Source organism: Adiantum capillus-veneris, chromosome 23 (assembly GCF_014529385.1).
Source record: "Adiantum capillus-veneris isolate H3 chromosome 23, ASM1452938v2, whole genome shotgun sequence".
NCBI lineage: Eukaryota > Viridiplantae > Streptophyta > Polypodiopsida > Polypodiales > Pteridaceae > Adiantum > Adiantum capillus-veneris.
In genome coordinates this window covers 133959794-133986393 of record NC_140953.1, presented here as the reverse complement: position 1 = coordinate 133986393, position 26600 = coordinate 133959794, and positions in this window count along the sequence as shown.

Genomic DNA, 26600 nt, shown 5'->3' with positions numbered 1-26600 from the left:
ATCTTTTCTTGGGTGTTTTATGATGTGGGTGAGTGACAACTATTTTGTAAAATGAGCATATCTACGCAAGTAAATTGGTAGTCGAGCATTAGGGCCAAAAACATCTAGAAAAGGGCTGTTTGTTAATCTAAAGATTAATGAATAGTCCAATAGTCATGTGACACGTATACAAAAGTATGGAACTCTTGTCTCCTCTATCTTAAGTTTTGATGGTCCTATTTTGGTGGAGAGCGGCTAAATGTCTTGATCACAAGGCCGAAATTGCTATATTTAGGTGCTTTTGGCGAGTAAGCTCATTAAATTTGCGGCCTAAAGTAATGAAGGCTAATCTTTTATTCTATTTTATATTTCACAAAATTGTTGTCAAAAGATACAAAATCTATGTCCGAAGGCTCTAAAAACAAGGCCATTAATGACAAATCACCTACTTTTCTCAAATGTATACTTTTTTCACTTTCCCTCTATTTTGTGAGAGGTTTAGGTATTTTCGCCTCTATATTTTCTTTTTTCTTCTCTAATCTCAGAGTGGTCTTTCACATAACATAAGTTCTTGTGACTTTCATAACGTTAGAGAGGGTGGTCTTTGGAAACCTATGTCTTTTCGTGTGAATGACATGGTAACAATGGTTCTTTCATGTAAAGATGTACACAGAGTGAAGAGAACCAAATGAGGTAAAGTGAAAAACCATTGGAAAGGTCATGTTCTTGCTTTCAAAGTGACAAAAAATGGTTGGCTAGCTAAGGTTCAACATGTGTACATGGCCAAGGATATGGTGTTAGACTTCGACGAACATCCCACACTGCATTCTTACTGTAAGTGATAAAAAATCTTATCTAGTGGATACAATGAATTTATCATTCTCCCATTGTTCTTTCTCATATTTTGATTCCATTCCGAATATCTTTCTTCAACAGCTGTGGAGTAATAGCTTGTGATGTATGTTGTAAGTGGGACATTCAAAGAAACGCATAAAGGGATTGCATATGTTATGTATGTTGTCAAGCCACCTTCTTTTTACAAAACGATGGATTTATTTGTCTATTTTGCAAAATACAAGGCTCCATCACGAGAAGGTGCATATGGAGAACTACTTTGGTTAGCTGTTCCCACCATAAGCACTTGATTGGGAAGCCCCTGATGCATATACTATATCAAGCTTCAAATCCAAGATAAAAGAAGACATCCTTAAAGCTATGTCTCTAGGTAGGATATCAAGAGGGATTAAAGTTCAATGGTTCTTGCCTATACATGTCTTTGTGGAATGTTTCAAAACAATGGACTTGCAGAGGACAAAGACGACATGGCTTAATAGAAGACTTCCTAAGATTGAACTGGTTAATGTACTTGGAGACAGATGGAACACCAAAGAAACTTTCCATATTGCCGATAATATTAGTTGTAGAGTAAACCCAAATTCTATGTCTATCTCATATCAACTATGTTGTCAGTCATTAGTTTTGGGCTAGGACTATAGGAGATGGATAAGCAAGTTAGGTAGTTGGGTTCCTCTCGACTCTGAGGAAAATTGTCCAGAGTTTGAACAAAATGTCATAGTCCATCCACACAATGAGCATAGAAGCCTTATAGTAACAATAAATTGGAGACTACAGGATGTTAGAGAATCTCTTGAATTTCTTGATGAAACATCTCTTGAGTATAAATTGAAAGTGGATGGAATTGTTGTGAGCACAAGGATGGAGAATTCAACTCTTGCATGACATGTGTTCCCCCCAAAAGAGTTGTATTTGATTCACTTGCAAGGACTTGAAAAAACAAGTTCAATGTTGTAATCATTGCATTTTGCAAATATACATGTCTTTTCTACCTTGTTGTGAGCATTATTTATGTTGCTTTAAATTTACATGACATCATGATACATAGTTAAGAATCAAATAGTTGGTATCAAGTTTTGTGAAGTGCAAAATTATGAACCACCAAAGGGTGTATGTTCATATGGTGTACATAACTTTTGTGGAGTAATCAATCATAAAACTCCACTTTTCTTTTTGCCTGAGAGGATTCTGCATCCTCAAAGACCCTTTTTCTTTTGTGTTCATGAGGGGGTGGTGGTGACTTGGGCTTGTCAGGGCTTGGTAGTGCATTCTATGGGGGTTGGTGCTTTGGGATCCTGAGGAGTGGTTGGCTTGGGTGACTTGGCAACCTTGTTTGGCAACATGAATGGTAGTTTGAAAGGCGAGCCAGGTGGCTCCCCCTTATTGTTCTTAGCTAAAACCTTGAATTTCAATGATGAGTGGAATGGATGGCCCTTTGCATTTTCTTTTCTTTTTGCGGGGCCCTTCTTTGCAAGACTCTTCTTTGTACGGATTCTCCTTGAAGGGCTCTTATTTGTATGGATCCTCTTTGAAGGGCTCTTCTTTGCATGGCTCTTCTTCTTGTGATCCCTTTTCTTTGCATCCAAACCCTTGGTGGCTCTACCTTTCTTTGGTGGAAAAGGAGACTCTATTTCATATGTAGTTGGTGACATAGGAGAGTCTGGATCATTTGGGTTTATTGATCTTTCCAAAACCATAGAAACAACCTTCTCTCTCACCCACGTGGCCCAAGACTCTGGATATTCATGCAACTGCAACAAATAGAAAAAGAAAATAAAGAACATGAGTACATACATAAGTTAAGAAGTAAAAAAAAATCAATGGTACATGAGATGCACACTTACAATGAGTGTAGTCATCCTGCACTTTGACTCAAGATATCTCCATGCATTGGCAGGCACCCTCCATCCACAAGATGTTGAGTCTATTTGTAAAGGCACTTTTTGATTGTAGTACCTAAAAGCTTATATATTGTAATCCTTATTTCTGGTACTCAAGTGACCAACAATAAGTTTGGCAACATTGCAAGAAGACATCAATAAAAAAGCTACTAAGAGGAAACAATGGGCCATCAAGCATAGATCATACTTTAGACTTACAATTTACTTCTCCCATGGATACTTGACAATGAATTCATAAATATAACATCTTTTGCAAAAGATTGAAGATAATAAAACTCCAATGCCCTCTATAGAAAAATAACAATTAGCTATAAATATCACAAAATATTAAAAATTGTAGGAGTTCAGACCTACCCTTCAACATAGGGGTATATTATGTAATTGCAGGTCAGCATGTCAAACTCTTCAAAAAAATTGTTAGGAGTTAAGACCTACCCTTCAACATAGGGGTATATTATGTAATTGCAGGTCAGCATGTCAAACTCTTCAAAAAAATTTGAAAGGCTTTCTTGCTTGTTGAATAGGAACTGTGTCACTAGAGGATCAAGTATGGATATTTGCATAGCTATAGCCTCTAGAAGATCCCTCATAAGACACCTGTAGTCAAAGAAAACACATATCCCCATGAGGCCCTTGTAGGCAAATATGCACTAATAATTAGCAATTTTTATCATACTCACCAATCTATCTGATATCTCTTTGACAACTCTCATGAAGGGTAGCCTTGGAATAAGAAGAAAATTAGATTTCTATGCTTTCCCTATCTCCCTTAGAGATTTGACTCAATAATTCATTCTCTTCCTAGCAGTAGGCCTCTGACGAGGTTGTGTAAGTGGTTTTTCTTCCTCTTTCTTCCCAAACTCTGGATTGACTGATTCCTGTTGATTGTCATCATCTTTCTCTGAATCCTTCGAAGTTTGGTAAACTTTTCTTGCAGTTTGCTTTGTCCTTGCCATCTGATAGTCGAAAAGGAGTTTGCTTTGTCCTTGCCACAAAAAAAGCCCGAACAACGCGATAGGAGGTTCCCGAGACTTTCCAAAACATGCGCTATCATGTCGTGCAAGAAGACCAAATGTAAGTGCCACATGCTTTAATATTACCCGAACAACGTGATAGGAGGTGTTTGCAAAGTTTCAAACTATTCCTGTTGATTGTCATCATCTTTCTCTGAATCCTTCGAAGTTTGGTAAACGTTTCTTGCAGTTTGCTTTGTCCTTGCCATCTGATAGTCGAAAAGGAGTTTGCTTTGTCCTTGCCACAAAAAATGCCCGAACAACGTGATAGGAGGTTCTCAAGAATTTCCAAAACATGCGCTATCATGTCGTGCAGGAAGATCAAATGTAAGTGCCACATGCTTTAATATTACCCGAACAACGTGATAGGAGGTGTTTGCAAAGTTTCAAACTATGTGCTATCGTGTCGTTTGGGTAGATGGAAAGAAAGTAACCACTTTATATAAAATTGCCCAAACAACACGATAGGAGGTGTTAGCAAAGTTTCAAACTATGCATTATCACATTGTGCGGATAGATGGGAAGAAAGTAACCACTTTATATAAAATTGCCCAAACAATGCGATAGGATTTGCTTTCAACTTTACAAACCATGCCTTATCGCGTCGTGCGGATAAATCATCACAATGCAATGTCGCATTGAAAGGAAATACACATGCCCAAACCAAGCGATAGAATAAACTTGCACTGCTTAAGACCACACCTTATCGCACCATGGAAGAAAAGCTACAAACATAATGGGAGGAAGATGAACGATGTGATGGGTGGGGATGGTGTAAGAACAAAATGATGTGACTGGATTGTTTGGGAGAGGTGAGAAATGAACACGTGACATCGACCTTTTATACCTCCGATTGACTGTACAATTATCATTGTGCCACATGCACGTGTGTATGGGTGACATGTGTCACAAACATTCATTTTTGAGCCCCCTATATTAAGCTTGCCCTTTGCCGTTTTCTTTCCCTTCTCACACCCTACTTCAATCCTTTACGGTGTGATTACACATATTCGAACAACTTTTATAGCCCTTTTTAGTGATTTATCACTTGTTTCAGCTGCACAACGCGAGTAGGAGGTGTTGAAGGACTTAGGTCAAAGGACAATCGTGCCGTTAAGGCTTGTTACATATTATTTTGTCAACTCCTCTAACCCCTTTAATCCACTCTCATCCCCTCACCTTTCCCATATTTTAACTCCATTCCTCTCTATCCTATATACATCCTCAAGGCAACATATCCCCCTAGGGGCTCTCCACATTGATCCAATCTGCTCTCCTGCACGATGCGATAAGCGGTACTCGTAGAGTCTGCTTCATGCATATATCGCATAGTTTGGGTCTGAGTTTTTCACTAGCATTGACACAAGTAACCTCCTGCACGACGCGATAGAGTTGCAAAGTCTACGTAAGGCTTGTTTCACGTCGTTCGATTTTGGAGTTTGGTACCAAGTTTGGTGCAAAGTATCAAGATCTTTTGAACCAAAACATGAGTCTTATTGTTGAAGGTCGTGAAGAGATTTTAGAGGAGAGCCCAAGTGAGAAGCTCTTGGTTGCTGTCATGGATGGTGGTGACATGGAAGTGTACTCAAAGGCATATGAAATATTCAATCCTTTGTTTGATCTTGCAGTTATGCTAGACAAACTGAAGGACTTTTTGTAAGAAGAATTCAAAGAGTTTGAAGAGGCAGTTGATGGTAAGTGTGGTGTTGGATGGCAAGACTTTTGTCATCTAACTGAATTTACAACAAAATCAATTGAGAAAGACAAAGTAACAAGGAGATTAGGAAGATTTTCCAAAAAGACTTCTTTTGTTTGCCCACCGACCATTTCTTGTCATGTCCATTCAAAGCCTTGCAACCTTGTTCTAAAAGAAGTTGCCTTTCTTTTCTTTTTGTTCCTTAAAGTTGATATGCAAGGCAAAGGTGATGAAGTGAAAGATACAGATAAATAGGGAACAAATACAAATGTTTGCACAGTCCTGCAGCTTGAGAAAAGTGAAGTACTAGAGGAGGAAGAAATTGATGCTGTAGCTGAGAAGCAGGATAGTTCAAATTTTGATGTGGCTCAATTTAGAGCTAGTACTATCATTGATGAGCCCACAGAGGATGTAGAGGTATCTAAGGCCTCCCTTACTATTCCAAACCTTTTCTACTTCTATATCAATGGAAAAGAGTATATCCCTCTCCATCATATTCAATGTCTGGTTAATATTAGGGAGGACTACTGTATTGCAACCATTTTTGAAGCTTCTGATGTGGCCAAAGATTTCATTGACACAAAAGAAGAGTCAAAAGAGGAGTTTTTGGCACTTGATCTACAGACATATGATAACTTATTTCTTCCTGCTTCTGATGCACTTGCTCTATGCATGAAAAGAGTGGAAGAGGAGAAACCTACTCTCAAAGATGAGGATTTTGAGAAGAAGCTTGTTGAGCTTGGTATCCGATCTTTTGGCAGATACTTTAAGTTAAAATAATGTTGTCAAAAGGGAGATGATTGGATCATGCAATCTCCTTCAAGAAAAAGTCATTGCCGAGGATGAGTTGCAAAAGGTAGATTCAGTTTCACCTAGATCTTCCTTCCTATAATCTTCCCTTTTTTTCAAGTTTGTTTTAATTACTCATTACTTCTTGTTTTGCAGATTGAAATCCTTGAGACGAAGATAATTTTCTTGGGAGAGCTAAAGGCTTGAGAGGGAAAGAAATAGAGGGCACTTCTAGAAGGGATGCCTCCTCTGTCATGTACTACATGCCTACATTGGATAGTGCCACCTTCTTTGCTTTTCACATGCAGTATTTTGAAGATCTTGAGTTGCCAATATTTGCCCTGAAGATATTGTCACGGTTTTTGGGATACACTCCCCTTCAAATCAATGCATATAAGACCATGCTACTTGAGAGAGCTGCAGTACTTAGAATATTTGGGTATGCTGGAGGATTCAATGCGTCAAAAGCGGGATACTTTCTTTACTACTCTAGTTATGCAGCGACAGCTAAGGAGACAAATGTCAACCTTCTTAGGGGTTATAGAAGAATAAAGTTTTTGAGATATAGGGGTGACATGCCTAGTGATACCAAAAGAATAAAAAACTGATGTAAAATTGATAATATTTTGCGTAAAAATATATTTTTTGAATTTGGGTCTTTTTAGAAAGACTCGGTACAAAGTTTCAAAATGAAGCATTAATCTCCATTTGTGGTTAAGCAGCATGGTTGTTTGATCTCATCCATTGTAATTTCCTCCTATATAACCAATTGAAAAATTACTTTAGTGCATTTCTCCTTCTTTGTCCCCCTCCCTTTCTCGTACATCTGAAAAATGAAGTCCTCGCTTGATCCTAAGATTTTTCCATTCCCTGAGTATTCCATGTTGCAAGGGGTCCTTGTTTTTCAAAATATGGTCCATGCAAGTACAAAATATGCTATTTTTTTAAAAGAAAAGTTAGTAGAACTCATAGGATGCAATGTAAAAAACTATCCAGACTTTCATAAGTAATTGAATACTCACCAAGTAATATGTAATGTCTTTTGCTCCCCAAGCATCTGTGATAGCAATTATTAAAAGCTTTATTGCCTTCTTAAAGTCATATGCATAAGTAGTAGAGCTAACTTGTTGTCTCAAAACTTTCAAAAAATTGTCGAACTTCCTCCACACTTCCATGCATTTGTTGGCTACATCTGGTTTACTTTTGACATTGGTTGTTATTACACAAAGATCCTTCTAGTAGTTCCAAATAGCATCGACTTGTTTGTTGTCATGGTTGCTAAAAAATCTTATGGCTTTTGCTCCACCCATTGAAACATCTTGCAAAACATCACCCGCTCCTTTTGAAAGAGTAGGATCTTTTTTAGATGCACTTGACCACCATGAAAACCCATTCTAGAGAGCAAAGCCTCACATTTTTCTATGCACTCATCTGCAAGTTTACTTGGCTTAATGAAATATGCATAATCAAGATGGAGTCAAAGAAATTTGTCCAAGATTCTAATCTCTGCATGCACTGAACATATATGTACATTTTTTCAATCTATTACTAGAATTGGATCCCAAATCATAGAAGATGATGGGTAGGCGATGACGTTCACACTATTCCTCAATGGTGGTTTTCTAACCTCATGTTTTGCAAGACATCCATTTATTTGAGTGTTTGCCATGCAATAGATAGAAGACGATGGGTAGGCGATGACGTTCACACTATTCCTCGATGGTGGTTTTTCAACCTCATGTTCTATAAGACATCCTTTCATTCTAGTGCTTGCCATGCAATACATACATGGATACTTGGTATTGGAACCTCCACATACACCAAACATGCACTTTAGTGCCTTTAGGTTGGCACTCAAGTGCCATTTTACAATGAAGTCACCCATGCCATTTACATGGAGTTGTTCACCTGCATTTTGGTCCTAAATAACAGAAAAGATATTGGTCTACAAAAAGAGCCTTTCAATGTATCATAATTTCTAATGGTATTTGAGCTTCTCCAATCCACCATAGCTCCATTTTTTATTGAGTTTTGTGGTATGGGGAATCAAGCTTACCTTGGCTATAATCCAATGCTCAAATCATTAGGGATATGGATACTCTTTCCATTTTTTGACATTTACCAATTTGAGCCTCATCCAATTTCATAACAAATATAAGTTTTCCTTCACAATCTACTTCTCACATGTTATATTATCTCACCATAGAAAATTGAACTTTTTTTATACTCATCCAAATGTTACTACAAACATTATACTCAAAAGAAATTTTTTCTTCTGTTTTTCGTATGGCATCATTTCCTCTATATGATAGTACTCTCCAACGTTCGGGTATTTCTTTGTTTAACATAGTCCTTACTTTCCCAACATTGTGAGGCCTAGGCAATCCAAAAGCTTTAATCTTGTAATACTTTAGCACCTGAAACTAGGTTTTAGATATGGCCCTATAACCCCTTCTACTCACCCCCACTGTGTCCCAAACTTCTTGCATTTGAGAAGGTTGGACCAATAAGCCCATATCTTTTAGTAAATTTTGAAATACCAATTTCTTTTGGGTTTGATTTTTGGAAAGTTTCAAAATGTCACTCTTGTTCATTACCTCATTCAAGAATCTCACCCTTTCTTGAACATTGGACGCATCAAATCCTAAAAGGCTGGTCACACGTTCTCTAGTAATCTTTAACCTTTTTTTTCTCTGTCCAAAATCTTCTGTTAAGTTTACTACATCTCTCATTTGTTTTACTCGTGCTTTTAATCCTATTGGAGTTTCTTTTAAAGTATGAAGCTGATGATTTTCTTGTTTTAGAGACGCTATTTGGTTTTCAAGTTCTAAAATTCTTGTTGCATTCAAAGACAAAGCAATTTTGAGATATTGAATGTAATGTGTCTGATCAATGTGTAAATGAGATAGCTTAGAATTATATCCTAGTAAGCCATCAACCCCATCTCCAACAAATCTCATCAAATCATGAGGTGTGTGAAAACATGGATACGAGTGCTTGGATCCGATGGATACAAGCTCCCATTCATCAATGTGTTTCTTCCCCTCGTTGCAAAGTTGTTAGGCTTCATTTGCAGTTTTGTAACTGGTCTTTGATAGATACTCCGCATAGTAGCATATTGTTATCTTAGCTTAATGTTCAAGTGAAACTTGCGGTTATCACTAATGGAAGATGTATTACTCATTGTAAGTAATGAAGAGCACACAAAAAGTATAACGGAGATAACGTGGTAGAAAAGCTTTTAGCATCAGAAAAGAAGAGAGAAAGCTCGTGAAAGGTAGAGAGAAAAAGGAGAGATTTAGTGATTCAAAAGTGGAAACAACTATTTGCCACCAAGTGAAGTAAATGAGAACAAATTTTGAGGTGAGCCGCAAAGGAATGTGAAGAAAATGATATCTTTTTGAATATTTAGAGATATGTGCCTAGATACACTTTAAATTGCATAGATATGCGTTAAATAACCAAAACGGCCAAATTTGGACCCGTTTTGATCATCAATGGCTCTGCTAATTAGTAAGTTAATTAATTCCTTACACAACCCTTTTGGAGTCGTTTTTGGCCCCAATGGGGCCTTTTTAAAAAAACTTTTATATGTTGTGGTGAATGTAAAATTCTTGAAGGTGCAAGGTTATCGTTCATTCTAAACTTATATACTTTTTCTAAAAATCCTCATTTATTTGCAATCGTTAGGCTATTTTTAATAAGCACCATTGGATGTGTTCAAAATTTTGTTCAAATAAATATGATTAAAAATATCTTAAAAATGTGTTATGGGCTTTAGCCATGAGCAACCATTTAGTACATGCACATTGATATGAAATGATATGCCACCACATTGGCTTGAAATGACATCTAGATTTGAATACATGCACTTTGCACCAAGCTCTCTCCCTCTTTGTATGGTCAACCCACAATTCAAGGAATCCGTTCACATGGCCTTTGGCCTCTAGGATGAGCTTCCACCTCCACTAGATACACCTACACTAAATGCCAAGCTCTAGGCTATAAATTGAGTCCTTATGTATTGAGTTTTTTTCTACAATAGTCAAGATTTTCAATCTCATTTTTCTTTGTATAATGTGCAACTTTTATGCTGATTATTATGAATGGGTATTTGCCTTATCCCCCATAGCTCTATACTCCATCAATTGGTATCAAAGTTTTATGGGAGTTGGTGCACTTCCAATCCAATAGTGCTCCCAGCACTGGGTTTAAAAAACCCTCAGTACCTCATACTACCGATATTTCATATGCGACTATAGTCAGAGAGCCATTTAAATTGGACAAATTATGAGAGTCGACAAATTGCCAATCCCTACTAAGTAAGATACTGTGAGGGAGTAAACTATTTTGGGAATTTCGAAACAATAACCATTGGGTTCAGGTATCAATGTAGGTCTATAAAAGACGGGCATTTTTTTTGAAAAAGATGAGTGCACAGAATCTGCCTTGAGTAGCTTTCTGAGAGTTTTACACCACCATCTAATATTGTCATGAGGTGTGTCATACATATTTATATGCTATGACTTCTAATGAAGATCGGGTTTTAGCTATATCCATTGCACATCTTCAGCAGTCAAGTGAGTCTACTAAGAGAACTACACTACTCCGTTATGAACGTCATTTATTTCCGCAATTAGGAACATCTGTTACTCAGACAAAGTGGTGGACATATAAGGACAGAGTGACGCGGGTGACTCTTTGGGGTCGAGAGCATTTTAGGAACAATATCTGTCTGGCGATGGTGGCAGAAGCGATGGGCTTAGGGGCACAATACTATTATGTAGAACATTCAAAAGCGAGGTTTTTCAAAACGGTTATATCTGCTAGCGCAGTTTCTTCCACCACAAAAGATTTGTTTGTATCGTAGTTATGGACAGCCACTCCGAGGGTATTTTAACTGCAGACCATGCACCATGGAGTATGGTTTGGTCTTGGCAACCCGTATCTTACCTTTGGCCGATCGTCCAAACACCTGTTATTACTGTGACAACTGTTTGTGCAATCATGTAATGGATGGTTTACTAGATATGTAAAGGTGAGGAAAGGAAGGGGTTTTACTTATAAAAATCAGGCTTTTTTAGTCCTATTTACGCGGTGAAGTAAGAGAAAGGACACATGTAGTTTTGTGTGTGTGTGTGCACATGTGTGTGTGTAAGACCTCTGTGAACCTTTGCATAAAAGATGGTTTTAGGCTACTCGAGCAGATGAGACCCCTTAGAGCCACTTGGCTAGATCGTGGAGTCTCGACATTGGGTAGACTTCAAAAAAGTCATCAAAATGTCTTATATCCGCTAGGTGGGTCTATGGAGAGGAGTTCACATGAGGTTGGAAATACCCTTTGGGCTTAAATCCGCTAGGTGGGTTCATGGAGAGGAGTTCACATGAGGTTGGCAATACCCTTTAGGCTTTGAACATGATATCTTTTTCCAACCAAGACTATAGGCCCGTTTTGGGTTTGATAGGGGAGATTTTTTGCACGTAACTAGTGCTCCCAAGATGCACCAAGTGCAATCTCCCTCAAGAGGAGGGTTCTCTCCATAGAGGGAAGATCCCCTCTCACAATTTGGGGGGTATTCCTACTCTGTCAAGCAGAGATAATCTTTTGTGATAGGGCAACTTCACACCATTGTTGGATAAGAGAGCTTTCACTCACCAAATGAGCAACAAAGGTTTTGAAAGGAATCAAAGGTCTATTCGAATGTGAAATAGAATTGATTGTGAAAATATAAGCCATGCCCAAAGTGACTACATCCTTGTTAGATCTGCATCTACTCATCTCACAACACACATCAATTTGGTCATATTTCTCACCAAGAATAATATCCAAGTTAAATTAAAAATAAAAGCTGAACAATTATCATTTAATTATTTTTCATATCACCCTTTCCCTCCTCTCTTTTTTTAAATTTTATTCATGCATTTACATACTTAGCTCATATGTAACTCCCATTTGATATCACCACCTAGCAGGACAACAAGATTCAACAAGACTAATTGGATAGCTGAGATGCCAATATAGATAGATCAAATTGTAGGTATCAAATCAAGGCTTCTAGAACCATACCAAGTTGAATTTGCATTCTTTTTGATCGGGCCTACAAGACATGCCAAGAATCTCTTTGATAGTTGAACCCGATTAGGAGATTATAGATCACTCAAGTTTTGGCTTGAAATGGGGATCATGCTTGGTTGGAAATCTCTTTACTTCCATGAAATTAAGGAAGCACCTTCTCAACACCACTTCCAAAATTTGAGTTTATCAAAGAATGTAATTTGTAGTAATCAAAACTTTGTATTAACAAATATATAATGGAGAAAGCATGATACTAGAGTAAAAAATATGAGCCAAGAATAACTGATAGTGGCTGCAACGTGAAGATTTTGGTTTCCCAAGCTCTCAACAACGGTGAAGCAAGTTGAAAATGGGAGTAGAAAATGAATGAAGTTCTCCATAGAGAATGCAGATCTGTGTGGAGATCGTAATTACAAATATTGTGCATTTTAGAAAATAGACAAGCTATAGTGAGATACACTATAGTATAAAATGGATAGGGTCGAGATGGGAGACAGTCGTGAAGAACATATGGCACCCAAAATGGCCACATGGGATGAAGGTCTTTATATGGAAAGTGCTAGTATGGGGAACCCTGCCGGAATGGGGTGAAGGTTCTCACCAAGGGAATTGGCCCGGATAGATGTTCACAATGCAAGACCGCTAGCGAAGGCCTCTTTCCCTATTTAAGGAATGCTCGGGGATATGTGGCTTGGCAAGGAAGATTTTCAAATGGGTGCAAAAGAACTTTTAAATAGGAATTTTCAAGAATGATCTCTTCTTGGGAGGGAAGGCATTCAAGAGTCGAGCAACACTTATCTCAACACAAATCGTGAGATTTAGCTACTTCAAACATATTTGGAAGGCAAGGAACTGTCGAATTTTTGACAGCACCATGAAAATTGCTAAGTTCACATAGATAATTCAAGAAATCTGAGAGGCGATCATTGCCATTGGAAAAAAAAATAATGCGGATGAGTGGAATTAAGAGGGCCTTGGATGCTGTACTCAATGGCTTATAGGAATAGAGGTGTGGGATCATCTTGTATCATTGGGTACCTTGTTTGGATAAAGGTATGGGCTCATCCCTTGTCATGGGGTGTCTCCTTAATCAGCCGATGTAACTAGGACCCCTTGAAGCTGGCATGGCTCATCCTCACGAGCATGGAAAAAGCTTGTAAATTTTTTGGTTATGACAATATAATCTACTCACCATTGTGAGTTTTGCCAAAAAAATTAAAATAAAAATAAAAATTGGATAGGGTCAAGGGGAAACCCTTGGGAAAAGAGTGCCCCTACATAAGCTCATACAAACTAGCACTACATAGAGAGATATCTAAAACTCCCCCCTGGAGTGATAGCCAAAGATGGTGTTTCCACCAAGGAGATCTACATGGCACACGTGGCATTGACCACAATAGGAATAGAGGTGTGGACTCATCCTTTATAATTGGGTACCTTGTTTGGATAAAGGTATGGGCTCATCCCTTATCATGGGGTGGCTCCCCAATCAGTTGATGTAATTAGGACGCCTTGAAGCTGGCATGGCTCATCACGAGCATGGCAGAAGATTGTAAATTATTTGGTTATGACAATATAATCTATACTCACCATTGTGAGTTTTGAAAAAAAAGTTATAAAATGGATAGGATGAGGGGGAAATGAAAAGAGTGCCCCTACATAAGATCATACAAACTAGCACTACATAGAGAGATATCTAAAAAACCCCCCCTGGAGTGACAGCCAGAGACGGTGTTTCCACCAAGGAGATCAACATGGCACATGTGGTGGTGGCCACAATAGTCTCGTAGCCAAATTTCTAGATTGATGTCCTTTTCTTCTACATGGTTTAGCCTTGGAGAGGCTTGTGAGCGGTAGAGAGGGGCAAAAGGTTCTCATATAAATGATTTGAACCCATGTGTTAGAGTTCAGTTTCTCAATAATATCCTTCCAAATGGCTAAAAAGTGGCACTGTAAATACACCGGGGCAATTCCAAAAAGTCCTAATTATGTCAAGACATCATGTTCTAGCATACACTACTAGACTGCTTTGTAAGTAGGGACACTTTGTTGCGTTGCATAAGCGATGAAAAAGGCGTCACTAACTATCTCTCTATAGAGACGTCACTTAAGTGATGCAAAGAGCAGCTAAATTGTTGCATAAGAGATGCTAAAAGGCGTTGCTTAAGCGACGGCTTTGTAGGTAGGGACACTTTTTGCATTGCATAAGGTAGGGACACAAATTCTTTCAATGTCACTTCAACGACGATGTTTCGTTTTTTTTTTTGGACACATAATGGTCGGCGGGAGCCCGATCATTATTTGCTTATCAAAGGCCCAATATACTCACACAAGTCTCTCTCTCTCTCTCTCTCTCTCTCTCTCTCTCTCTCTCTCATGCTCAACAACAAGATTTGAAGCAGAAAGTGCACACTCAAGAGCTTTCTATATACGCTACAATCAACATCTTCATGTTTCCAATGCATGGCTTCAATGATGTGATGTGTCATGTCGATGAAGTTATGACTGCAAATATCCATGCTAGGATTTCTTTTTGTCGAGATGGTATAAAAATTACATGTGAGTGTACATAGTGTGTCAAGGTGAAGTTTTTGATTTATTTTAACTTTTGGGGTTTTTTCGGGTTGACCTTGCTATTTTCTTTTTTATTTTTACTAATTATTGGCAGAAAAACTTCAAAAATACAAAAAGCAGGTAAATTGCGAACATAATGAAAAACAAAAAAGATAGGGATGATCAGTGACTATAAGACAACCCAGGGTACAGTGTGGGTGCAATTATGAGAATGAAGCGGGAGGCGTGTTGTGGCCAGATTTTGATCGAATCGTCAAAATTCTCAGAAACTGGGCAAACGGAGTCCAAATGGGGAACTTTTCGAGTCTAAACCGCGTTTCGCGAAAAGATAGGAGCACATGTCGAATTTCATGAAAAATGGTTTGGGGACCCCCATTATAAGATTTTTTCACTCCACTTAGAGCTCATTTCTACTATTTGACTTGTGAGAGAGAGTTCTTTCCACCTAGAGCGCACAGGACTTCCAACAGCTGATACGCCGCACACAGGCACCCGACGGCCACCAGATATGAGAGGTAGACTCAACGCCTTTTTCTCTTTGTGTATATTTGATGTTTTGTCGCCAAGACTAGCATAGAACTCCAACGGGGTTTGCAGGGTAGAGGCCTGTGAGCATAGGTAGCCACCTAACGGCTAACCCAATACCAACAAGACTTCATAGGGGCTTTACCCTAGCCTAGGAGACCAATCTTGGATGCGCAAAGGAGGCAAGAAAGCAACGAAAAAAACCCTAACATCTCAAGCCCTGCAAGAGGCCACAAAGAGAACAATCCGGCAAAAGTGACCCAAATGATACCAAAACTCATGGGTAGGAGCTTCTTGACGAGCTCTACAAGGCTACATAGGCCACATGGCCATAAGGCGACCCAAAGCAGGCCTAAGCTTCAGAAACAACATCGGAAACGCAAAGCATCACTTGGCTCTCACAGCCAAGTGAGACGTCTGTCTGCCAAAAAAATTCACGAGCGGCTTACCAAGACCTTCAACAACCAAGTCCTATGGTGGTAGACCACTACAAATCATCGGGGGCATGCAAACGCAATCATGGGCGCTTTCAGAGCAACAAATTGCCAAACGAAGCTCAGGTGAAGCCAAAGCCAACAAGAACCACAAAGCAAGGTCCCCCAAGGGTTTATGAAGCTATGCTGGTCATCATCAAGAAATTTCATCGTGGAAAAGCGCTCCAAGAGTCAGAAATCACCTCTGAGGCTCTGAAAGCCAAGAAGGGAGTTTCTAACTAACGATTTGATTTTTTAATCGAAATAAGGCACAAAGGGGACTTAGGAAGGTCATATGCACATAGTAGTAGGACTTGCTCCAAAAAAATGCACAGGAGAAATCCTATGCGTAGGATGTCTCAAGGCCACTTTTTGGCCACCCAACTCATCATTCAACCATACACACAACCTCTACATGTCATTTACATCTAATCCCTCAAGTTTCACTCCATTTGGACCAAGTTTGACCTCTTATGCATCAAAAAACACAAAGTCAGAGCATAGAGGCAAGAAATGGTCATAGACCTATAAAAAATGATCCAAATCAAGTGAAACTTGAACCACACACTGTTCATAACATGTCAAAGCTAACTGTGAGGTCACATCTTCAAAATCATGAAAAAAGACATACTACGCGTAGTATGTCTCCAAGCTTGAAATGACCTCCAGGTGGATTTTTTTATCTTCAAACATCTTTATCACATTCATACAAGCCCAACCACCAAGTTTCAAGCCAAACAAATCACTTTTTGGCCTCAAAGCTCCATAGATGGACTTTTCATACTCTAAAGCACAAAAAATGATCTTCCTACCCTCAAAACTTATCCAAATTCAAATCTAAGACCATGGTGATGATTTACAGGCTATGCCCTATCACACTGACAAGTTTCATGCAATTCTGAGCAAAAAGACATCCTACGCGTAGTATGTCTCCAGGGTCATTTTGACTTACTGAGCAAAGTTTGACATCATGAATGTGATCAACATGCTACAAGAAGCTACATATTAAGTTTCAAGTCATTTGGATACCATTTGCTCATCATTACAGGACATCCTACTCATTTGTACACCAAGAAGCCTAAAATAGTCCAAAACTGCACTTTTTGGTGTCTAAATCAAAATCCAAGCACATAGCTGTGATGTACAGGTCATAAGCTATCATCATGTCAAGTTTCAAGTCATTCTAATGAAAAAGACATACTATGTGTAGGATGTCTTTAGGCTTATTTTGCAGCACAAATCCTACTGTTTTCACTTGAAGGGCATCCTTAGTCCCTCTTGAGCTCATGTTTCAATTTTCAAGTCAATTGGATAGTTAAAACCTAGTTTATCAGCTAATCTATAAAGAACGCTAACTTTGGGCTACTCAGTGCAATAGGATCCATGGCAGCCGCTAAGTCACTAGCAAAGAAGAAAAGAATGACCAACAAGGACTACCTGGATGAGGTGGAGCCATTTATAATACCGAGGGGAACCATAAAGCCCACTACCACTTGGTTACAAAGCAACTTACTTGAAGCAAACGACCTCAGAATATACCAAGGCATGTTCAAAGACCAGAGGGCAATGCCATAGAGCTGCCAATGACACCACAAGAACTCAACGAGTTCACGAGAAGGCCAGAGATAATATCTATCTTGGAAAAGTTAGACTTACACAATTATTTTGAGGCTTTGCCAGTGGAAATTGACATTCAGAGAGTCTGGAAATTTGTCACCACAATAAAGGAGAATGGCATAGACAAGGTGACAGATCTGTAAGGAAAGAACAGAGTGATTGTAATCACGTCAGAGGTGGTTGCAAGTGCCTTGAACCTCTCTAATGTAGGAGACAGTGTCAACAAGAGGCAAGAAGAGGTGAATGTATACAAGGAAACCAAGAAGAACTACACCTTCAAGGATATTGCGGATCCAATGGTGGCAATCATGTGCCAACTTTACAACCAATATTTCCATATCTGCACCAAGAGGCCTCAAAAGTACACTGTGCCACCTGCAGCAATTGGAAAAACATTCACATGGGCAATGAAGACAAGCAGCCCAGGAGAGATAGATTATGCGGCATACCTGCAGTACCACATTGTGAGGATGGGAACCAAGAATCCTACATACATTACAGCAGGAGAGATGCTCACAAAGGTGATATATGAAGCTCTACATGCTAAAGGCGAGTGGCCTCTTCCTCCATAACAGAATGAGTGGTTGAAGCTGACAGAAGACAAGGAAGAGGAGCAACCTACAACTCCCAGGGTGACCACCAGACTGAAAAGCAGGTTAGAGACAGTAGAAGAAGAGCCACACCAGCCAAATAAAGGAAAGAAAGCTACCATTCAGATGCCAGCAAAAGAGACTAAATCCCAGAAGGCTGCTAGGCTAGAGAGGCTGATGGAGAGTTTCAGAGCCCAAAGAATGCTTAAAGGAGATCTGAACGAATTATGGAAACCCTCACTTGAGGCCATGTCTGGATCTTCTCAAAGAACTAATAGGGATATCTTTGAAGATTATATAAAGAATTTAGAGATCCTAGATGCGACGACTGAGAATATTCCAATCATACCTTTTATCGAAGAAGAGGTTGCTGATGTGAGTAGGCAGCTATTAGAAGAGCAGGAAAGTGAAGAGCGAGAGAGGAAAACAAAGGCTAATCGAGACTTCAAAAAGAAGCCATCAACCCCACTATCAAGCCACGAGTCCAGTCCTCCACCATCACCACCTCCTCCTAGTCCTCCTCAACCGCGACAAACTGAGGAGTTGAGTAAATCTGAGAAGCAACAAGACTCCAAGAAAGAAGAGGACAAAGAGAAAGAGCAGAAGGAAGAATTTGAACCAAAGCTTGAGAAGCAAGATCCGGAAGCACAAAACTATGGAATATTCCTGGATCTACTAGTTGCTAGATACACCCGAGAAGAGGCAGATCATATAGCTTTTCAACTATCAACCCCTACACCAGAAGAAGACACGCTGAGCCCTCATTTGGTGGAGCTAAAGGAGATTGCAACAGATACCATGGATTTGCAACCACAAGCCGAAGATTGGGAAGAAGTGATGCAGAAACTGCAAGGATTAAGAGCCAGATCAGTGGCCAAAGAGATTGAGTATGAAGGGCTCAGGTTGAGTGAAGAAAAGGTGAAAGTTGAAGTGGAAACACTTCAGCAACAAAGTCAAGAGAAAATGCACAGCCAGGCATAGCTGCAAGCTGAACTAGAAGAAGCACTGAAGAAATGTCAAGAGTTAGAAAGTCAAAACTGAGAAATCAATCAGAAGCTGATGAACTCTGAAGAAGAGTACCAAAAAATCAGCAATGCTCTGACTGAAGCCGAAAAGGAAAGGGATGGGCTCACCCTACAGCTGGTAGAAGAGTCAAAACACGTTGAGAGCTTGAAAGAGGCCAAAGAAAAAGCTAAAATATCACATGAGGCTAGCCAAGATGAGGTGATCAAACTAAAGGATCAAATCAAAGTGAAAGATCGAACGATTCAAAGGTTGAGAGCATCTCTGGGCAGAGCAAGAGCTGCAACGGCAACTAGCAGAACAAATGATAGAACTTCAAAAAGAGCTGACGCTTGAAAAGAGGTAGAGAGTGATGCTAGCAGAGGGATCAATAGTGATACAAAGCAGACTGGAAGATGATAACAAATCATTGAAAGCAGAATTGGTTAACCTTCATAAAAGACTAGAAGATGATACAAAGACGCTGCAGACAGAGAATGATGAGGTAAGATAGAAGCTAGAGAAAGCTGATAGAGTCAATACAGAACTTAATGACCTATTAGTAGCTGTGACAGAACAAGCTCAGTTAGCAAAAGACGACTTACAGAAGTAGCTGGACGAACTTAAGAGCCAAAAAAGTGAAGAACATCAACAAAGTCATGGGCCGGCTGCTATGAAAGGAATTGATATAGAGAATGTGTCAGAGCCGGTGGGCACAACAATACAAGAGGACATTCCTGTAGGACCATTACAAGAGCCCTGGGATCTGACACAAGAAGAAGAAGACAATCTATAGAAAGCAATAGAAGTAGCCATAAAAGACACCGCCAAAGAAGCAATGCAGTGGGAGCAGAGGATATTGAAGTCAATGACCATTCAGAAATTACATGCAAATGCCGTTCGACATGAATGGCTACAACCCTCTCTTCCCTATCCTCTTCCTAAATTCGAGGCTGCTACAATCAACAAGAGGATTAAAGAGGAGCCTGTAGTGCGCTGTACAATGAAGACATTACCAAACCAAAAGGTGTTGAGCTCATTGTGGACTCTCAACCAAAATGGAGGAAGGCATGGCTCACTAAATACCCACAGTATTTAGTACATTTGGTAGAGGTGCCTAAAATGATCAGAGACGACCTTAGCTTTTTCCCTCTACCAAGGATACGGGCATGGAAGGAACATGAATTGCTAAAGAGAATCCACCCCACGTGGCTCAACTACCTGAAGCTGCCAGGCTTGAAGGCAGGTCAGAGAATGAATGAGCAATACATGGTGAAAACCCTAACGGGCGCCATTAAATTGTTTAATGGCTCGCCTGAACTCTCTTGCATTATGCTCAGAAAGATATGTAAAACGCTTCTGGCAGTCTTTGAGGTCTTCAAACTTGGACAAGCCACATACAACATATTCTTCTTCCAGGACACTTATAGATGTGCTTGTGGACTATCTGCTCAACCTTCCAATGAGGTGATACATGCCCTCTACCAAAGAATAATGTTCCTGCCCTCATACCATCTCCAAGCCTTTGAAGAAGCCTTCTACACCGGCTTCTTCACCATCAACACAGATATATTCGGCCGAACATTAGTGGCCCAGCATGCATGGTATGAGTCTATTTTGAAGATGTGCGCATCCTCCACTGAAGCAGCGGATCCACTGTCATGTCGGGGACGACATGAGCTAGGAGGGGGGGAGTGTTAGCTGAAGACTGGCGGTCACACTCAACTGAAGACTGATGAAATGAGAAAAGAAGAAAATCCTATGTAGTCATTCTCTGATTAAGAAAACCTATAATTTCACTTGTAAATACTTGGGGCTTGCAGAAGTTTCCAATTTTGTATACTATTTTTTGCCATTAGGTTGAGTAGGATTTCACTTTGGAACATGAGGTTTTGTATTTGGAAGGTAGATATACCAAATTTTAACCTTAATGAAAAAACCCTTGTTCATTCTATGAAGTATCTGTGAGAAGTGTATTCTATGTATGAGAGAGAGTGAGAGCTTATCTTGACGCTACGCGCACACTGGTGGTTGGAATCGAGTACGGAGAAGTGCCGCATGCTGCCCCCGGAGAGAGCTATGCGCCAATACCCACATTGCACGTGTACGGCCCCAGCTTCACGAGATTGACTTGCGAGCTATTTCTAGGGATTCGGTAAGCAAACGGTGTCTGTTTTCGAATTTCAGCATATCCACGCATTCATATTGAGTAGAGCTACACATTATGCACCTTAATTTTCAAAAACGTCGACCTACAAAAACCTATCAGACATCCTATGTGATTCTGCATTGGGTGTTTTTGGGTAGGGTTTTGGGTCACGGGCCTTACAGAGAGTGGCCTATTGGTGTTAATAGGATATCCCTCAAGTTTCGTAGCGTTTCGAGAACGTATAATGGGTATTTGGCTCATGGAAGTGTTGTAGGAAATCTCCTCCTGTGCACAATTGTAGGCTGTAACTTAGACATTGGGTAGAGACCTTTGTAGGAAGTAGTCAATAGTCAGTCGAGTGTAGGTTGACACCCTATGCTTGCTTCCATGCGCCTGTGGGTCAAGCTTCGTCCTTAGCTGACAATTCTTGTTAGGTGAGTTCTCGCTGTGCTGATGTCCGTCGCGGCGTATCCGCTAACAGAGAATTAGGCTAGAGTAAATTTACTTTAATTCATTTAAAAACACTTGATAAAAGAACCAATAGAAATTAAGCTCTCTAGAAGACTTTTGGACGGTCTACCAAGGGGTCCAACGAGCATTCAACACCCAATGGTTTGCCTGATTCCTATCGGCCATAAGACTAAGAGGTCCAATGCGAATTTAATTGAATTATTTAAATAACTAAAGCTCTCACAAAAGGGGGACACATGTCACAAGACTAGAAATTATGCTTCTAATTTATGATTGGCTAAGCTTTACAGGGGCCAAATGGAAACCAGCATGAGCAATTAGCAAGAGGGGTCGACCAAGAGAGAGAGGGGGACTGATTTTTGCAAGGCATTATCACACACACACACACACATACACACACACACTCACACAACTCATGTGTGGAGGAAAGAACTCTCTCTTCTTTTCCAAGCTTTAATGGAAAGCTCATCATCGTCTCCAAGCTTTTGAGAAGGTAGGCCTACGCCAACAACTCTTGGCTTTGTGATGAAAATCCAACCAAGAGCCAAGCTTCAATGCATGCTCATCTCCGCTACCATGCTAATTACTAAGCTATGCTAAGCTATTAAGAGTGATTATGTGAGGAGAGATACTTCTTTCTCGTAAGAATACTTCTTCTTCCTCTAGATCGACTCTCATACCCCGCTAGCTCTCACCATCTTCAATGGTGTGTGAGGTCTTGGGTCTGAGACAGTGAGGGAATTGATGTTGTGTTTTCAAGTGTAAGCTTGGTGCTTGACACTTCCATCTTCATTGCACCAAGAACTTATCATAGAAACACAAAGTATTGTATTGTAAAATGTCTCCCTTGATGGGGGAAACCTATAATACAAAGCCTTTTGGAGGGGGGACCAGCTCCATGTAAATTTGGTCATCAATTATCGTCAATAGATTAATTTGTCTTGTTTTTTGAAGTATTGTTCATGCCTATCTAACTAGGTGTTATGCTTTTGTTTCTCTCTCCATCCAAGCACTCTTGCTTTGCTCATTAGGAATCTATTCTTAATGATATGCTCACTATGTCTATGTTATTTTTCGCTACACACAACTTACTAGACCAAATGTTACATTGGTATAAGAGCACAAGGTTTCTTTTTTCTTGCTCAAGAAGAGAGGTCCTCAAGCTAATTATAAATGGTTGGTATTATTAATTGCAATTGAGTAAGTAGAATAGGGATTTTTTAGCCTTGCAGTGCGCCTGCTTCTTGCAGATAACGGGGCATCACCGTCAAGAGCTATGGTCTTAATAGTGGAGTCCTACGGGGCTTGCCTAAAGGACCACCGTTGAGCTATTAGAAGCTTGACAAGAGCTGATGTTGTTTTGGTGGTGAAAACCCCTCTCCTCTATCCCTTGCATTTAATAATATTCGAGGCACGGGTACAGGAGCTTGAGTGCTTTTCTAACGGGTTAAGAGGAGTAGCAACTAGGGCTTGAAGTGCCAAAGTACACTTAAAAATTTTACATCTAAAATTTGTTAGAATGGCTGACAATAAGAAAGAGTGTAACATTTAATGGCGTAGTAACTTGTGTGTAGCCAAAAATAGCATGAACATAGTGAGCATTTCATTAGAATAGATTCCTAATGACATTAACCAGAGTGCTTGGGTGGAGAAAGCAACAAAAAGCATAACACCTAGTTAGATAGCATGAACAATACTTCAAAAGAGAGAGAAATAAAGCAATTGAGGACCGGATTTGCATGGAGCCGGTCCCCCCTCCAAAAGGCTTTGTATTATGGTTTCTCCCATCAAGAGAGACATTTTACAATACAATTTCTTGTGTTCCTTCAATACTAGCTAGTGCAATGAAGATGGAAACTTCATGCACTACACAAAACACTTATCAAACACAACATCAATTCCCTCACGATCTCAAACCCAAGACCTCACACACCTTCGAAGATGGTGAGAGCTAGCGAGGTATGAGAGTAGATTGAGAGGAAGAAGGAGTATTCTTACGAGAAAGATGTACATCTCCTCACATAATCACTCATATTTTCATAGATTAGCTTAGTAATTAGCAAGGTAGAGGAGATGAGCATGCATTGAAGCTTGGATCTTGGTTGGAATTTGCATCACAAAGCCAAGAGTTGTTGGTGTAGGCCTCCCTTCTCACAAGCTTGGAGTAGGTGATAAGCTTTCTATTAAAGCTTGAGAAGGAGAGAGAGTCTTCTTTACTTCACACATGATCTAGTGTGAGTGTGTAAGTGATAGTGCCTTTGAAAAATCAGCCCCCTCTCTCTCTTGGTCGACCCCTCTTGCTATTTACTCTTGCTAGCATCCTATTGGACCTCCCCAGGCTTAGCCAATGGTAATTAAGCAGCATAAGTCATAGCCTTCTGACATGTGTCCCCCTTTCCCCTTTTGTGAGAGCTTTAGGTAATTATTTAATTCAACTAAATTCTCATTGGACCCCTTTGCCTCCTGGCCAATAGGAATCAGGCAAGCCATTGGGCTACTGAATGCTCATTGGTCCCCTTGGGAGACTGTCCAATAGTCTTCTAGAGAGCTTAATTCATATTGGTTCTTTTATTAAGTGTTTTTAAATTAATGAAACTAGATTTACTCTAGCCTAATTCTCATTGGGCCACCTCCAAGGCCATCCAATAGGAATTGGGTACACCTTGTGGGCATCTAAGCTAGGGAGCTGACATGTGTCCCTCATTCCCTTTCTGTAAAGGGCTTGTGTGTGTGTGTGTGTGTGTGTGTGTGTGTGTGTGTGTGTGAGTTTCTCCCTCATCCCCTACTTGCAAGGCTGGCCCCCCTCCTATGTAGGGATTGCTAAAGACACAAAGCATCCAATTCCCCCAATGTTGACCTTTGGACACAACCTTTGAATTTTGGAACCTTAGCATTTTGGAAGTCTTAATGGGCTGAACCTTAGGGTCTTTTAAGCCCATTATTTCACATGGCTCTTTTACAGATGGCCCCCCCTTTAGATCCCTATTTTCCCTCCTTTGGATCGCTACTATGGCCGATCTGCTAACTTGACCAATATTCTAGCTTTTTCTCCCCTGGCACTTCCCCATATTAAATGATCAGTTTAACATGAGAAAATCATTTAGCAAAATTAGATATTGATTATTATGATCTTATCTCTCTCTTGAAATCATAGTCGTCCTCGACTTGGGGTAGAGAAGATAAAGCATATTCATTAGTCCTTTTCTTAGCGGGTAGAGGATCTCTATGTTACTCTCTCGTTACCCTATGACATCATTACACAATGGATGACTAGTCCATTTGGCGCTTGAGAGCTTGAGGCTTTTGCAAGCATGTCTGCACATTAGTCCTATCATCTTCCATAGTAGAGTGACAAGCTCTACTTGGTGTTCAGGAGACGTCGTCTCCGCAAACTTGATCTAAGCATGCATACTACTTCATTTTTGTGCACAATAAAGAAAAAGAGAGTCGTATAAGACAAAAAATTTGTTCATTTTTAACATTCGTACATTTTCTTACTCTTGGGAAGCATTGTAAGCATTGACAAGGTTTCGGTTATCCTTTAATTGTATGCCTTGCATCCATCTAGCATCTTCAAAAGGATAGTTCTTAAACTTATTAAGATATCGTCGGATAGTCTTACCACCTCTTAGTACCTTGTCTTCATGTCAAATAATGGACTCGGGCTGCAACACCTCTTCTTGGTCCTCGATCTCCGGTGGGTCTTCAATAGTTGGTTTTTGAGGTGGCTCTCCCTTGTAAGGCTTTAGTAGTCTCACATGGAAAGCATTGTGTATGAGCCAATGGTTGGGCAACTTGAGTCGATAGGCCATCTCATTGATTGGCCTAAGAATCTGGAAGGGACCATAGTACCTTTTTGCTAACTTAGCATAGTACTTTTGGTGTCCCGTAAGATTCGTGCCCGTTGTGTGCCTTAATCGAGCCTTGGGAAATTTAAATAAGACCCAATCATTTTCTTTAAAGGCTTGGGATCTTCTGTGCTTGTCAGCAGCAGCCTTTTGCCTTTGCTGTGAGATAGAGATAGCATCCTTAATCTTTTGGAAAGATTCTTGTAGGTCTCAGCTATACTCATCTGCAGCAAAGATCTTCCCGTGTACCTTAAGTAGCAAGGGACTTTTTGATTTTCCCTCAGGTACCTCAAAAGGTGCTTTTCCCGTGGAAGTATGTACAGTGTTATTGTAGGCATACTCCACTAAGGATAAGTACTTCTCCCATTGGGATCTTTGATCTACTTCCGTTACATAGGCTTTTAGTAGATCAAAAATTTCTAGGTTAGCTATTTCACTTTAGCCATCCGTTTGCGGGTGATAGGCCAAAGAGAAGTTTAGCCTTGTTCCTAAATTCTCAAAGAGATCCTTCCAAAAATTAATGGTCATTCTAGGATCTCTATCCGAAACTATGGAGATTGGCAAGCCATGGTACTTGAAGATTTGTGAAATGAAGAGGGTTGCCATTTGATGGGCTTTGATAGTCTTTTTGACAGGTATAAAGTAATCTTGTTTACTGAACTTGTCTATTATCGTCCATATTCCCGTATTCCCATGGATAGACTTAGGCAATGCAAAGATAAAATCCATGGATATGCTCTCCCATGGTGAATTAGGGATTGGCAAAGGTTGAAGCAATCCAAGTTGCTTCCCTCTATCAAACTTTGTCTTTTGGCATACCACACATTTAGAAACATACTCTTGTATGTTTGCTTTCATGGTAGGCCAATACAAATATGTTTCAATCCCCTTTAGGGTAGACTGAATCCCTCTATGCCCTGCATAAGGAGGAGCATGAGATTCATATATTACTTTCTCACGTAGTGAGCTAGTAATGCATAGTCTATTGCCATAGAGAAGATAACCATCTTGTAAAGTAAATGATTCCTCTTTCTTCCCTAGT